Source organism: Petromyzon marinus, unplaced genomic scaffold (assembly GCF_048934315.1).
Source record: "Petromyzon marinus isolate PM22_M1 ecotype Great Lakes invasive population unplaced genomic scaffold, UKy_Petmar_22M1.pri1.0 PM_Scaffold_37, whole genome shotgun sequence".
NCBI classification, from domain to species: domain Eukaryota; kingdom Metazoa; phylum Chordata; class Hyperoartia; order Petromyzontiformes; family Petromyzontidae; genus Petromyzon; species Petromyzon marinus.
The window spans coordinates 750994-767621 of NW_027423357.1; the positions used below are offsets into that span (position 1 = coordinate 750994).

General features: G+C 50.6%; 1 protein-coding gene across 2 annotated transcripts in view; it reads right to left on the reverse strand.

The window, feature by feature from the left end:
* The window catches only part of LOC116958114 (uncharacterized), a 139146-nt gene that overhangs the window by 94327 nt on the left and 28191 nt on the right, over positions 1-16628 (reverse strand). The window contains exon 1 of one of the 2 annotated variants that reach the window (XM_076064280.1): positions 770-1065. The exons of the other annotated variant lie outside the window; for it this stretch is intronic. The gene's annotated coding sequence lies outside the window, so the exon portion shown is untranslated. Of the gene's footprint in view, positions 1-769; positions 1066-16628 lie in introns of those variants that run through there. 2 annotated transcript variants of the gene reach the window in all.

Consider the following 16628-nt stretch of genomic DNA (forward strand, 5'->3'; position numbering starts at 1 on the left):
GTCGTGTGAATGTTGTGACGCTATGTGAATATTGCGTGAATGTCGTGACGCTATGTGAATGTCGTGTGCATGTCGTGTGAATGTTGTGACGCTATGTGAATGTCGTGACGCTATGTGAATGGTGTGTGAATATTGTGTGAATGCTGAGACGCGATGTGAATGTCGTGTGAATGTTGTGACGCTATGTGAATATCGTGTTAATGTTTTGACGCTATCTGAATGTTGTGTGAATGTTGTGACGCTATGTGAATGTCGTGTGAATGTCGTGACGCTATGTGAATGTTGCGTGAATGTTGTGACGCTATGTGAATGTTGTGTGAATGTTGTGACCCTATGTGAATGTCGTGTGAATGTCGTGACGCTATCTGAATGTCGTGTGAATGTTGTGACGCTATGTGAATGTTGTGTGAATGTTGTGACGCTATGTGAATGTTGTGTGAATGTCGTGTGAATGTTGTGACGCTATGTGAATGTTGTGTGAATGTTGTGTGAATGTTGTGACGCTATGTGAATGTCGTGTGAATGTCGTGTGAATGTCGTGACGCTATCTGAATGTCGTGTGAATGTTGTGACGCTATGTGAATGTTGTGTGAATGTCGTGTGAATGTTGTGACGCTATCTGAATGTCGTGTGAACGTTGTGACGCTATGTGAATGTAGTGTGAATGTCGCAATGTCACGTGAACGTCTAGCTGATGTTGTGAATAAGAACTTGAACTATATTACAGATAAAATACAAAATTCGCAAAAATTTTATAGAAATAATTTACCTCAGAAAATTCCAAACAAACCGCCGTTAAAAGTCGCCACCGCGGTCACGTGACCTCCAAACAAAATATTCCTTTAAATTAAATACGACAAATTATCTTACGAGATGACGATCGAAAGAAAAGAAGCAAATACAATTGTTATAAACGCTTGCAAAATAATAATTATTAACAATTATACTGATTATTAAATTCGGACTAAATTTGAAAATCTCTCCCGCAGATTGGCTCCTCCGGTGGGGGTGACGTAACGCGCGGGGCGTCACGTGATGAGGGAGGGTGGGGGGGGGTGAGGAAGGGGGCGCCCACGTGACGAGGGGGACGGGGCGGGTGAGGAGGGGCGGGGCGAGGGCGGGACCACGTGAGGGGCGGGGCGTGGGTGAATAGGGATGGGGCGTAGGGGTTAGGAGGGGGCGGGGTATTTGAGGAGGGGCGGGGCACGGGGGAAGGGTACGTCACGAAGAAGGCGGGGCGCCAGGAGGGACGGGGCGTAGGATAGCCCACGTGACGAGTGGGGCGTGCGGGGAGGGGGTGAGCCCACGTGACGAGGAGGGGCGGGGCGAGGGGGGTGAGGAGGAGGAGGGAGTGGGGGGGGGTGTCGCGCGGTCTCCCGCCAAAAATCTGACGAGGTGAACGTGACGACGACGATGAGGTGATCGACGAACGAACTTTGACGAGGAACTCAAAAAAAAAGGAATGGGGAGGGTGGATTATAATAAAAAAAACAATTATTTATGACGATCTATCGCTATCTCTATAAATAATTTATATATATTTTTTAAAAAAAATTATATATAAAAAGAAAATTTCTGTTACAATCCAAACCGGTAGCCGCGGGTCGCGATCCCAACGACGAATTCCCCACCGGCTTTAGAGAGAGGCAAAGAGAGGAGAGCGAGGAGCGGGGAGAGCGGAGGGGAGAGATGCAGCAACGGAATACCGGGGCCTCGCGCGCGCACGGAGGAGGTGACGAGGGGCGGGGCTAAGCTGTGTGGAGGCGGGGCTAGAGGAGGGGGGGCGTGGCTTACATGCGAGTGGGAGGGAGCTTAGAGAGGGTGGCGCGGTTTGTGGCAGGAGGGCGGAGCTAACTGGAGAGAGGGAAGGGAGAGGGAAGGGAGAGGGAGGGGAGAGCTAAGGGAGAGGGAAGGGAGAGGGAGGGGAGAGCTAAGGGAGAGGGAGGGAGAGGGAGGGGAGAGCTAAGGGAGAGGAAGGGAGGGGAGAGGGAGGGGAGAGGGAGGGGAGAGGGAGGGAGAGGGAAAGGAGAGCTAAGGGAGAGGGAAGGGAGAGGGAAGGGAGAGGGGAGGGAGAGGGAGGGGAGAGGGAGGGAGAGGGAAGGGAGAGGGAAGGGAGATGGAGGGAGAGGGAAGGGAGAGGGAGGGAGAGGGAAGGGAGAGTTAAGGGAGAGGGAAGGGAGAGCTGAGGGAGGGAGAGGGAGGGATAGGGAGAGGGAGGGGAGAGGGAAGAGGGAGGGGAGAGGGAGGGAGAGCAAAGGGAGAGGGAGGGAGAGGGAAGGGAGAGCTAAGGGAGAGGGAAGGGAGAGCTAAGGGAGAGGGAGGGAGAGGGAGGGAGGGAGAGGGAAGGGAGAGGGAAGGGAGAGCTAAGGGAGAGCTAAGGGAGAGGGAGGGGAGAGGGAAGGGAGAAGGAGGGGAGAGGGAAGGGAGAGGGAAGGAGAGCTAAGGGAGAGGGAGGGGAGAGGGAAGGGAGAGGGAGGGGAGAGGGAGGGAGAGGGAGGGGAGAGGAAGGGAGAGGGAGGGAGAGGGAGGGGAGAGCTAAGGGAGAGGGAGGGAGAGGGAAGGGAGAGCTAAGGGAGAGGGAGGGGAGAGCTAAGGGGGGTGCGAGATGCAGAGACGGCCAGGAACAATCAGCACTAATATTCTTGGTTCTTTCGGTAAAGTCACCACCGCGTAGAAGGGAAACAATAAAATAAAAATATAAAACAATTTAATTCTCACGACGTTTCTGCTGCAACGCAAGAAGCAATCATCATCGTCAGGTGGTGGAACCCACAGCAAAAAAAAATGAAAAAAGTGGCGTTTTATTTTTAACGTTAGCACCACGGAGAGCGATTTGGCAGTCATTCAGATGGACGAGTCCATCTATGTTCGCAAAAGTGGGGGGGGGGGGAGACGAAAATAATAGATGGACTCGTCCATCTGAACATAGATGGACTCGTCCATCTGAACATAGATGGACTCGTCCATCTGAACAAAACTGTCAAATCGCTCTCCGTGGTGCTAACGTTAAAACAAACACCGCCACTTTTTTCAAATGTTCTTGCTGTGGTTTTCACACCTGACAATGATGATTGCTTCTTGTGTTGCAGTCCAAACGTCGTGAGAATTCCATGGTTTTATATTTGTATTATTTTATTTATTCCCTTCTACGTGGTGGTTACTTCACCGAAAGAACCAAGAATATGATGTCACAGCAGTCATAAATGCTTTAAATCACAATTTGAGTCCATCTATGTTCGCAAAAGAGGAGTGGGGGGGGGGGGAGAGACGAAAAATAATGGATGCGGTCTGAAAGCCACCGTAAGCGTGAACAATAAATTAAGACCCGAAATGGTTTATCAAATCCTTCCAATGATTGCTAAGCCAGGTCACCGTAAAATACAATCAATCAACAACCGAAATGGTTTATAACGTCTTTCCAATGTTTACTAAGCCAGAATCCATCTTCTCGGTTGAAATTGTCTCTGTGTTCGTGTATGTGGATAGCCTCATGAAGGAATCTCTCATGGTAGCCAGATGGCTTACAAAGAACCTCCGTCTTGGAGAAGTCAATGTCATGTGAGCCTACTGAATTATAACAATGATCTGCCACGGCCGAGGTGTTGGTCCTACCGTGTTTAAGGTCTGCTTTGTGTTCACGAATGCGGTCCGAGATATGTCGTTTGGTTTCTCCAATGTAACTACTACCACAGAGGCAACTTAGTTTGTAGACACCAGGGTATTGTATGTCCGGAATCACATCTTTTACAGACGGAACCAGATCACGGATTTTATGTACTGTGTTGAATCGGACCTGGATCTTGTGTTTATTCAGGATTTTGGAGATCTTTTTTGTGATTCCCGCAATGTAGGGTTAAGTGATGGTTTTGAAATGCTCCTCAAGAAGGACCCTCTTGAGGAGCCTTTCAAAACCACTTTACTCTTTTAAATTTTTCTTGTTGTGGTTTTCACACCTGATGATGATTGCTTGTGTTGCAGTCGAAACGTCGTGAGAATTTTATTGGTTTATATATTTTTTATTGTTTCCCTGAATCCCTGCAGTCACGAAAGCTTTAAATCAAAATCAGCACTAAGTTCAGGTTGTGCATAGTGACCCATAGACTCACCACTACACAGAGACCCATAGACTCACCACTACACAGAGACCCATAGACTCACCACTACACAGAGAGCCATAGACTCACCATTACACAGAGAACCATAGACTCACTACTACACAGAGACCCATAGACTCACCACTAGAGAGAGACCCATAGACTCACCACTACACAGAGACCCATAGATTCACCACTACACAGAGACCCATAGACTCACCACTACAAAGAGACCCATAAACTCACCACTACACAGAGAACCATAGACTCACCACCACACAGAGACCCATAAACTCACCACTACACAGAGAGCCATAGACTCACCACTACACAGAGACCCATAGATTCACCACTACACAGAGACCCATAAACTCACCACTACACAGAGAACCATAGACTCACCACCACACAGAGACCCATAGACTCACCACTACACAGAGACCCATAGACTCACCACACAGAGACCCATAGACTCACCACTACACAGAGACCCATAGACTCACCACTACACAGAGAACCATAGACTCACCACTAAAAAGAGACCCATAGACTCACCACTACACAGAGACCCATAGACTCAACACACAGAGACCCATAGACTCACCACTACAGAGACCCATAGATTTACCACTACACAGAGACCCATAGACTCACCACTACAAAGACCCATAGACTCACCACCACACAGAGACCCATATACTCACCACCACACAGAGAGCCATAGACTCACCACTACACAGAGACCCATAGACTCACCACTACACAGAGACCCATAGACTCACCACACAGAGACCCATAGACTCACCACTACAGAGACCCATAGACTCACCATTAGACAGAGAACCATAGACTCATCACCACACAGAGACCCATAGATTCACCACTACAGAGACCCATAGATTCACCACTACACAGAGAGCCATAGACTCACCATTATACAGAGACCCATAGACTCACCACTGCACAGAGACCCATAGACTCACCACCACACAGAGAGCCATAGACTCACCATTACACAGAGACCCATAGACTCACCATTAGACAGGGAACCATAGACTCATCACCACACAGAGACCCATAGATTCACCACTACAGAGACCCATAGATTCACCACTACACAGAGACCCATAGACTCACCACTACACAGAGACCCATAGACTCACCACACAAAGATCCATAGACTCACCACTACAGAGACCCATAGATTCACCACTACACAGAGACCCATAGACTCACCATTACACAGAGACCCATAGACTCACCACTACACAGAGACCCATAGACTCACCACTACACAGAGAGCCATAGACTCACCATTACACAGACACCCATAGACTCACCACTACACAGAAACCCATAGACTCACCACCACACAGAGACTCATAGACTCACCACTACAAAGAGACCCATAGACTCACCACCACACAGAGACCCATAGACTCACCACTACACAGAGACCCATATAATCACCACTACAAAGAGACCCATAGACTCACCACTACACAGAGACCCATAGACTCACCACTACACAGAGACCCATAGACTCACCACTACACAGAGACCCATAGACTCACCACACAGAGACCTATAGACTCACCACTACACAGAGAACCATAGACTCACCACCACACAGAGACCCATAGACTCACCACTATAAAGAGACCCATAAACTCACCACCACACAGAGACCCATAGGCTCACCACTACACAGAGAGCCATAGACTCACCATTACACAGAGACCCATAAACTCACCGCTACACAGAGACCCATAGACTCACCACTACACAGAGAGCCATAGACTCACCCCTACACAGAGAGCCATAGACTCACCACTACACAGAGACCCATAGACTCACCACCACACAAAGACCCACAGACTCACCACTACACAGAGACCCATAGATTCACCACTACACAGAGACCCATAGACTCACCACCACACAGAGACCCATAGACTCAGCACCACACAGAGACCCATAGACTCACCACTACACAGAGACCCATAGACTCACCACACAGAGACCCATAGACTCATTGCTACACAGAGACCCATAGACTCACCACCACACAGAGACCCATAGACTCACCACTACACAGAGACCCATAGACTCACCACACAGAGATCCATAGACTCATTGCTACACAGAGACCCATAGACTCACCACTACACAGAGATCCATAGACTCACTACTACAAAGAGACCCATAGACTCACCACAACACAGAGAACCATAGACTCACCACTACACAAAGACCCATAGACTCACCACTACACAGAGACCCATAGACTCACCACTACACAGAGACCCATAGACTCATCACTATATAGAGACCCATAGACTCACCACCAAACAGAGACCCATAGGCTCACCACTACACAGAGAGCCATAGACTCACCATTACACAGAGACCCATAAATTCACCACTACACAGAGACCCATAGACTCACCACTACACAGAGAGCCATAGACTCACCACTACACAGAAAGCCATAGACTCACCACTACACCGAGACCCATAGACTCACCACCACACAGAGACCCACAGACTCACCACTACACATAGACCCATAGACTCACCACCACACAGAGACCCATAGACTCACCACTACACAGAGACCCATAGAATCACCACTACAAAGAGACCCATAGCCTCACCACTACACAAAGACCCATAGACTCACCACTACACAGAGACCCATAGACTCACCACTACACAGAGAGCCATAGACTCACCATTACACAGAGACCCATAGACTCACCACTACACAGAGACCCATAGACTCACCACTACAAAGAGACCCATAGACTCACCACTACACAGAGACCCATAGACTCACTACTACACAGAGACCCATAGACTCACCACTTCACAGAGACCCATAGACTCACCACTACACAGAAAGCCATAGACTCACCACTACACCGAGACCCATAGACTCACCACCACACAGAGACCCACAGACTCACCACTACACAGAGACCCATAGACTCACCACCACACAGAGACCCATAGACTCACCACTACACAGAGACCCATAGAATCACCACTACAAAGAGACCCATAGACTCACCACTACACAAAGACCCATAGACTCACCACTACACAGAGACCCATAGACTCACCACTACACAGAGAGCCATAGACTCACCATTACACAGAGACCCATAGACTCACCACTACACAGAGACCCATAAACTCACCACCACACAGAGAACCATAGACTTGCCTTTAAACAGAGACCCATAGACTCACCACTACACAGAGACCCATAGACTCACCACTACACAGAGACCCATAGACTCACCACCACACAGAGACCCATAGGCGCACCACTACACAGAGAGCCGTAGAATCACCACTACAAAGAGACCCATAGACTCACCACTACACAGAGACCCATAGACTCACTACTACACAGAGACCCATAGACTCACCACTTCACAGAGACCCATAGACTCACCACCACACAGAGACCCATAGACTCACCACTACACAGAGACCCATAGAATCACCACTACAAAGAGACCCATAGACTCACCACTACACAGAGACCCATAGACTCACTACTACACAGAGACCCATAGACTCACCACTTCACAGAGACCCATAGACTCACCACTACAGAGACCCATAGATTCACCACTACACAGAGACCGATAGACTCACCACTACACAGAGAACCATAGACTCAACACTACACAGAGACCCATAGAATCACCACTACAAAGAGACTCATAGACTCACCACTACACAGAGACCCATAGACTCACCACTACACAGAGACCCATAGACTCACCACTACACAGAGACCCATAGACTCACCACACAGAGACCTATAGACTCACCACTACACAGAGAACCATAGACTCACCATTACACAGAGACCCATAAACTCACCACTACACAGAGACCCATAGACTCACCACTACACAGAGAGCCATAGACTCACCCCTACACAGAGAGCCCTAGACTCACCACTACACAGAGACCCATAGACTCACCACCACACAAAGACCCACAGACTCACCACTACACAGAGACCCATAGATTCACCACTACACAGAGACCCATAGACTCACTACTACACAGAGACCCATAGACTCACCACTTCACAGAGACCCATAGACTCACCACTACAGAGACCCATAGATTCACCACTACACAGAGACCGATAGACTCACCACTACACAGAGAACCATAGACTCACCACTACACAGAGACCCATAGAATCACCACTACAAAGAGACTCATAGACTCACCACTACACAGAGACCCATAGACTCACCACTACACAGAGACCCATAGACTCACCACTACACAGAGACCCATAGACTCACCACACAGAGACCTATAGACTCACCACTACACAGAGAACCATAGACTCACCATTACACAGAGACCCATAAACTCACCACTACACAGAGACCCATAGACTCACCACTACACAGAGAGCCATAGACTCACCCCTACACAGAGAGCCCTAGACTCACCACTACACAGAGACCCATAGACTCACCACCACACAAAGACCCACAGACTCACCACTACACAGAGACCCATAGATTCACCACTACACAGAGACCCATAGACTCACCACTACACAGAGATCCATAGACTCACTACTACAAAGAGACCCATAGACTCACCACTACACAGAGAACCATAGACTCACCACCACACAGAGACCCATAGACTCATCACTATATAGAGACCCATAGACTCACCACCAAACAGAGACCCATAGGCTCACCACTACACAGAGAGCCATATACTCACCATTACACAGAGACCCATAAATTCACCACTACACAGAGACCCATAGACTCACCACTACACAGAGAGCCATAGACTCACCACTACACAGAAAGCCATAGACTCACCACTACACCGAGACCCATAGACTCACCACCACACAGAGACCCACAGACTCACCACTACACAGAGACCCATAGACTCACCACCACACAGAGACCCATAGACTCACCACTACACAGAGACCCATAGAATCACCACTACAAAGAGACCCATAGACTCACCACTACACAAAGACCCATAGACTCACCACTACACAGAGACCCATAGATTCACCACTACACAGAGACCCATAGACTCACCACACCGAGACCCATAGACTCACCACTACAGAGACCCATAGACTCACCACTACACAGAGAACCATAGACTCACCACCACACAGAGACCCATAGACTCACCACTACACAGAGAGCCATAGACTCACCATTACACAGAGACCCATAGACTCGCCACTACACAGAGACCCATAGACTCACCACCACACAGAGAACCATAGACTTGCCTCTAAACAGAGACCCATAGACTCACCACTACACAGAGACCCATAGACTCACCACACACAGAGACCCATAGACTCACCACCACACAGAGACCCATAGGCTCACCACTACACAGAGTGCCATAGACTCATCATTACACAGAGACCCATAAACTCACCACTACACAGAGACCCATAGACTCACAACTACACAGAGACCCATAGACTCACTACTACACAGAGACCCATAGACTCACCACTACACAGAGACCCATAGACTCACCACTACAGAGACCCATAGATTCACCACTACACAGAGACCGATAGACTCACCACTACACAGAGAACCATAGACTCGCCACCACACAGAGACCCATAGACTCACCAATACACAGAGACCCATAGACTCACCACTACACAGAGACCCATAGACTCACCACCACACAGAGACCCATAGACTCGCCACTACACAGAGACCCATAGACTCACCACTACACAGAGACCCATAGACTCACCACTATACAGAGACCCATAGACTCACCACCACACAGAGACACATATACTCACCACTACACAGAGAGCCATAGGCTCACCACTACACAGAGACCCATAGACTCACCACTACACAGAGACCCATAGACTCACCACACCGGGACCCATAGACTCACCACTACAGAGACCCATAGATTCACCACTACACAGAGACCGATAGACTCACCACTACAAAGAGACTCATAGACTCAACATTAAACAGAGAACCATAGACTCACCACCACACAGAGACCCATCGACTCACCATTAAACAGAGACCCATAGACTCACCACCACACAGAGACTCATAGACTCACCACCACACAGAGACCCATAGACTCACCACCACACAGAGACCCATAGACTCACCACCACACAGAGACCCATAGACTCACCACCACACAGAGACCCATAGACTCACCACCACACAGAGACCCATAGACTCACCACCACACAGAGACCCATAGACTCACCACCACACAGAGACCCATAGACTCACGTGGACACACACATATAGCCTTGACAGACTGTAGGGGCAAGTGCTGTTAGCGAGCACCTATGAAAGCTGACACGGTACACGAGGGGGTGGATGGCCAGCACCTCGCCCGGCCGCCTTTGTCTCCCCTGTGCTCGCGATGTTTACACACCGCTACACCAGGTACTCATTTGAGGCTGAGTCGACCTAAGGAGGCCTAGGACAGGTTCAGATAATCGTCACTGGCGGTGTTGGCCGTGAGCGGGTTTGTAGCTCAGTGAGACACACAGTGACACACACACACAGTGACACACACACAGTGACACACACATAGTGACACACACACAGTGAGACACAGTGACACACACACACAGTGACACACACAGTGACACACACACAGTGACACACACATAGTGACACACACACAGTGAGACAGTGACACACACACACAGTGACACACAGTGACACACACACAGTGACACACACAGTGACAAACAGTGACACACACACAGTGACACACACACAGTGACACACACACAGTGACACACACACATAGTGGCACACACACACAGTGAGACACAGTGACACAAACAGTGACACACAGTGACACACACAGACACACACAGTGACACACACAGTGACACACAGTGACACACACAGTGACACACACACAGTGACACACACAGTGACACACACAATGACACACACACAGTGACACACACACAGTGACACACAGTGACACACACACAGTGACACACAGTGATACACACACAGTGACACACACAGTGACACACACACATAGTGACACACAGTGACACACACACACAGTGACACACACAGACAGTGACACACACACAGTGACACACAGTGACACACACACAATGATATACACACAGTGACACACACACAGTGACACACACACAGAGACACACACACAGAGACACACACACAGTGACACACAGTGACGGACAGTGACACACACGCAGTGACACACAGAGTGACACACACACAGCGACACACAGTGACACACAGAGTGACACACACAGTGACACACACACAGTGACACACAGTGACACACACACAGAGTGACATACACACACAGTAACACACAGTGACACACACACAGTGACACACAGTGACACACACACACAGTGATACACACACAGTGACACACAGTGACACACACACACAGTGACACACAGTGACACACACACACAGTGATACACACACAGTGACACACACACACAGTGACACGCACAGTGACACACAGTGACACACACAGTGACACACACACAGTGACACACACACAGTGACACACACAGTGACACACACACAGTGACACACACACACAGTGACACACAGTGATACACACACAGTGACACACACACATAGTGACACACAGTGACACACACACAGTGACACACACAGTGACACACATTGACACACACACAGTGATATACACACAGTGACACACACACACAGTGACAGACACACAGTGACACACACACAGTGACACAAACACAGACACACACACAGAGACACACACACAGTGACACACAGTGACAGACAGTGACACACACAGTGACACACACACAGTGACACACAGAGTGACACACACACAGTGACACACAGTGACACACACACACAGTGACACACACACACAGTGACACACAGTGACACACACACACAGTGACACACAGTGACACACACACACAGTGACACACAGTGACACACACACAGTGACACACACAGTGACACACAGTGACACACACACAGAGTGAAACACACACAGTGACACAGTGACACACACAGTGACACAGTGATACACACACAGTGACACACAGTGACACACACACAGTGACACACACAGTGACACACACACAGTGACACACACACACAGTGACACACAGTGACACACACACAGTGACACACACAGTGACACACACACAGTGACACACAGTGACACACACACACACAGTGACACACAGTGATACACACACAGTGACACACAGTGATACACACACACAGTGACACACAGTGACACACACACACAGTAACACACAGTGACACACACACAGTGACACACAGTGATACACAACAACAACAACAACCGCCATTCGCCACTAAGTGGCGGTGACGTCACCACGACGCTTGTGCCAGGCTATGTGCACCCTGAGGCCACGTGAAGTGTCGAACGCCCGCTGGCAGGAGGTCACGGGGCAGACCCAGGTGCCACGGGTCGACTGACTGAGATGACTGGCTGATGCACCACCTGTGCCCCCTACTGTGCCAACCTGCTGTGCTTTAGCCACCCGGCGCTCCGCTCGCTGTTGTGAGCGTCGCTCCTCCGCCCTCCGTTGTTGTTGGAGGGCGACTGCCTCCAACTGCCCAGTAGCATCCTTCACGAGCCTCCTCCACAGAGGCCGATCTTGACACCGCTGGTACCAGTCATCGGCAAGTCCACTCAGCTCCACGTCCTCCTGTACCACATCACTCCATCTCTTCTCTAGCCCGTGCCGCGCCCGCTTAGCCCCCTCAATCCGGCCAAACAAAAGCTGTTTCGGCATGCGGTGGCTGGGCATGCGGGCTACATGACCCAGCCATCGCAGCCTTGCCTGCCGGAGGAGCTCACCGATGGGACCCTGCCCAGATCTTTCAAGGATTTGTGAGCTCCTCACACAATCCAGTCTGGTTAAACCCAGGATGGATCGTAGGCAGGCCAGCCTAAATGTTTCTAACCGGCGAAGATGTTCCATTCGGGGGGTCCACGTTTCGCAAGCATAGAGAAGGGAGGGAATGACCGTGGCCGAGAAGACCTGAAGCTTAGTGCGGAGCGACAGACCAGGTAGCTTCCACACAGCGTTACGCAACCGATGAAAAGATATTGCCGCTCGACTGATTCGGAGTGAGACCTCTGCTGTTAAACTGGAGCCAGTCATAAGCACACTGCCCAGGTACGGGAAACTCTCCACTCTCTCCACAACTGCCCCATCACCGATTGGGAGTTGTGGTGGTGGAGTGTCCGATGGTACAAAATACCCAGGCAGGTGCTTAGTTTTGGTGGGGCTGATGGTAAGGCCCCACCTCTTAGTGGCATGCTCCAGTCTCAGCAGCAGCGTCTCCAACTCCTCCTCTGACTGAGCAGCTATTACCAAGTCATCAGCATACATAACGTGGTTGAGCAATAGGGAGCCATCCCTTGACCGCACCCGGGCATCGATTAGCCTCCCATTATATCTGTACCATATGGAGATTCCCCCGGTACAGCTATTGAAGGCTTCACGAACTACGTGGTCAAAATAGATGTTAAATAATGTGGGAGCCAAAGGACATCCCTGTCGCACCCCAAGGTGTACAGGGAATGGCTCTGACTCCCGGCCACGTAGTTTTACCCGGGCCCGCTCACCATCATGAAGGTCCTTAATGATCGTGAGCAGAGGGTCAGGTACTCCAAAAGCACGAAGAACGACCCAGAGCCCAGGCCTACTGATGGTATCATAGGCCTTGACCAGGTCAATAAAGCAGAGATGTAGGTCTTGTTGGAATTCCCTACACCTCTGCTGTAGCAGACGGACAGAAAATATGGCATCTGTGCAGGACCGCCCTTTCCTGAAACCGCATTGGGGCTCCGCAAGCCTCTCCTCAGCGTGCCTGGCAAGGCGATGCTGAATAATCCTTGCCAGGACCTTTCCCGGCACACTGAGGAGTGAGATGCCCCTGTAGTTGTTACAGTCTGTGCGGTCCCCCTTCTTAAAAAGGGGGACCACCAGGGCATCCTTCCAATCCTGCGGAACCCGTCCAGTGGTCCAGACTGTTGTTATGATGTCATATAGGGCAGTCTGTGCACAAACGCCACCCTCCCTCAGCATTTCGCTTGGGAGATCATCTCTGCCCGCTGCCTTTCCTGGTCTCAGACTCCGGATCGCCTTCAATACTTCCTCAGCAGATGGCACCTCAGCCAGCCACTCACAGGGGGTGACTTCATCCAATATTTGAGGCACCGCAGCCTCAGCAGGGTCATCCTCACTTTGTGCCGCGATGTTTTCCTGGCTGAGGGATTTTCCCTCCCCCAGGACCTCACAGAAATGCTCAGCAAATCTGCGAACCTGTTCCTGGGGGTCAGAAATTGGATCACCGTTTTTTCCCCTAATGATGGTAATAGGTGTGGCGCTGCAGGTTACTTTTTTGATGGAGTTAAATAGAGATTTGTGATCACGGGTCACTGAGGCAGACTCCATCTCCTCAGCAACCCGCGACCACCACCCATCCTTGCAGCGCCTCACGGCTCTCCGAACCTCCGAGCGAAGGCTGCGGTAAGCCTCCTCATTCTCTGACGTGGGATTCTGTAGCCGATGACAGTGGGCCTGTCGCTTTTTCTCAACCATCGTGAACAACTCCTCTGTCATCCAGGGTGTCTGGGGAGGTCTGGACCGCGTACCCAAAGCAGCCATTGCAGCTGCATGAGTCACAGTCCTAAACCTCGCCCATTTACCCTCGACATCAGGAGGAGTCGGGGACGATGCCAATCCCAGCCGCAAGCGATGATGAAATTCTCGCTTGCAACTTTCATCAGATAACTGAGACCAGGCCACTTTAGGTTGGAATGGGGTCCTGGGTGTACACCCACCACCGGAGTGGAAGAATGGCAGGCGCATCTTACAGATGACTAGTCGATGGTCAGAGGGCAGATCAGCTCCACGGTAGGTCCTGGTGTCAAGGACATGGGCTCGCATTCGCTGGTCCGTCACTATGTAGTCCAGCAGATGTTCTTGCTTGGACCCGGCATGCATCCATGATGTTGTGTGGATGCGCCGATGCCGGAACAGCGTGTTGGTAATTACAAGCCCATGGGCTGCACAAAAATCTAGCAGCCTCCTACCGTTGTTATTGAGCTGATCTGGCCCATGCCCTCCAATCACTCCAGACCAGGTGCCAGTATCATGACCAACTCGGGCATTGAAGTCACCCAACATGATGACTCTATCCCGAGGGGCCACTTTAGCCAGCACCTGTGACAGGAGGTCATAGAAGGCATCTGACTCATCGGCTTTGCCTGCATCCCTCCACGGATGTTCATCTTCGGTGGGGGCATAAGTAACCACGACCACCATTCCTCGCCTCCGGTTGATGGGAAGGCGAGCCCAAAGTAGCCTGGGGCTTACAGCTTCCCACACCTCACCGCCACGCTCCCACGCCCCCTTCATTCTTTTGTTCAAAAGAAGACCCACACCCTGTTGTTTGGCAGTCTGCTGCCCCGAGTAGAGGACTGTCCACCCCTCATGGTGGCAGGAGCCAGAGCCGGTCCACCGGACCTCCTGAATGCCGCATAGATCCAGGCGGTACCGGTCCAGCTCCCGACAGAGGAGTGGCAGCCTCTCCTCTGCAGTGAGCGTTCGAACATTCCACGTGGCCAACCGTAGTGGCTTTTCGTTGTTTCTGGAGTAGCCCCGAGGGTAGGTATTCAATCTCCTGGCTCCGCCAATTGGGGTTTGGCCAGGAGACGTCATAGACGCCTGGCCCCCCGGGGCCTCCGGCACAAGCTTAGTTGTTACACTGTGTGTGTGATACACACACACAGTGACACACACACAGTGACGCACACACACAGTGACACACAGTGACACACAGTGGCACACACACACAGTGACACACAGTGACACACACACAGTGACACACAGTGACACACACACAGTGACACACACACAGTGACACACACACAGTGACACACACACAGTGACACACAGTGACACACACACACAGTGACACACAGTGACACACACACACACAGTGACACACACAGTGACACACACACAGTGATACACACACACAGTGACACACACACACAGTGACACACAGTGACACACACACACAGTGACACACAGTGACACACACACAGTGACACACACACAGTGACACACAGTGACACACACACAGTGACACACAGTGACACACACACAGTGACACACAGTGACACACACACACAGTGACACACAGTGACACACACACACAGTGACACACAGTGACACACAGTGATACACACACAGTGACACACAGTGACACACACACAGTGACACACAGTGACACACACACAGTGACACACACACAGTGACACACACACACAGTGATACACACACAGTGACACACAGTGACACACACACACAGTGACACACAGTGACACACACACAGTGACACACACACAGTGACACACACACACAGTGACACACAGTGACAC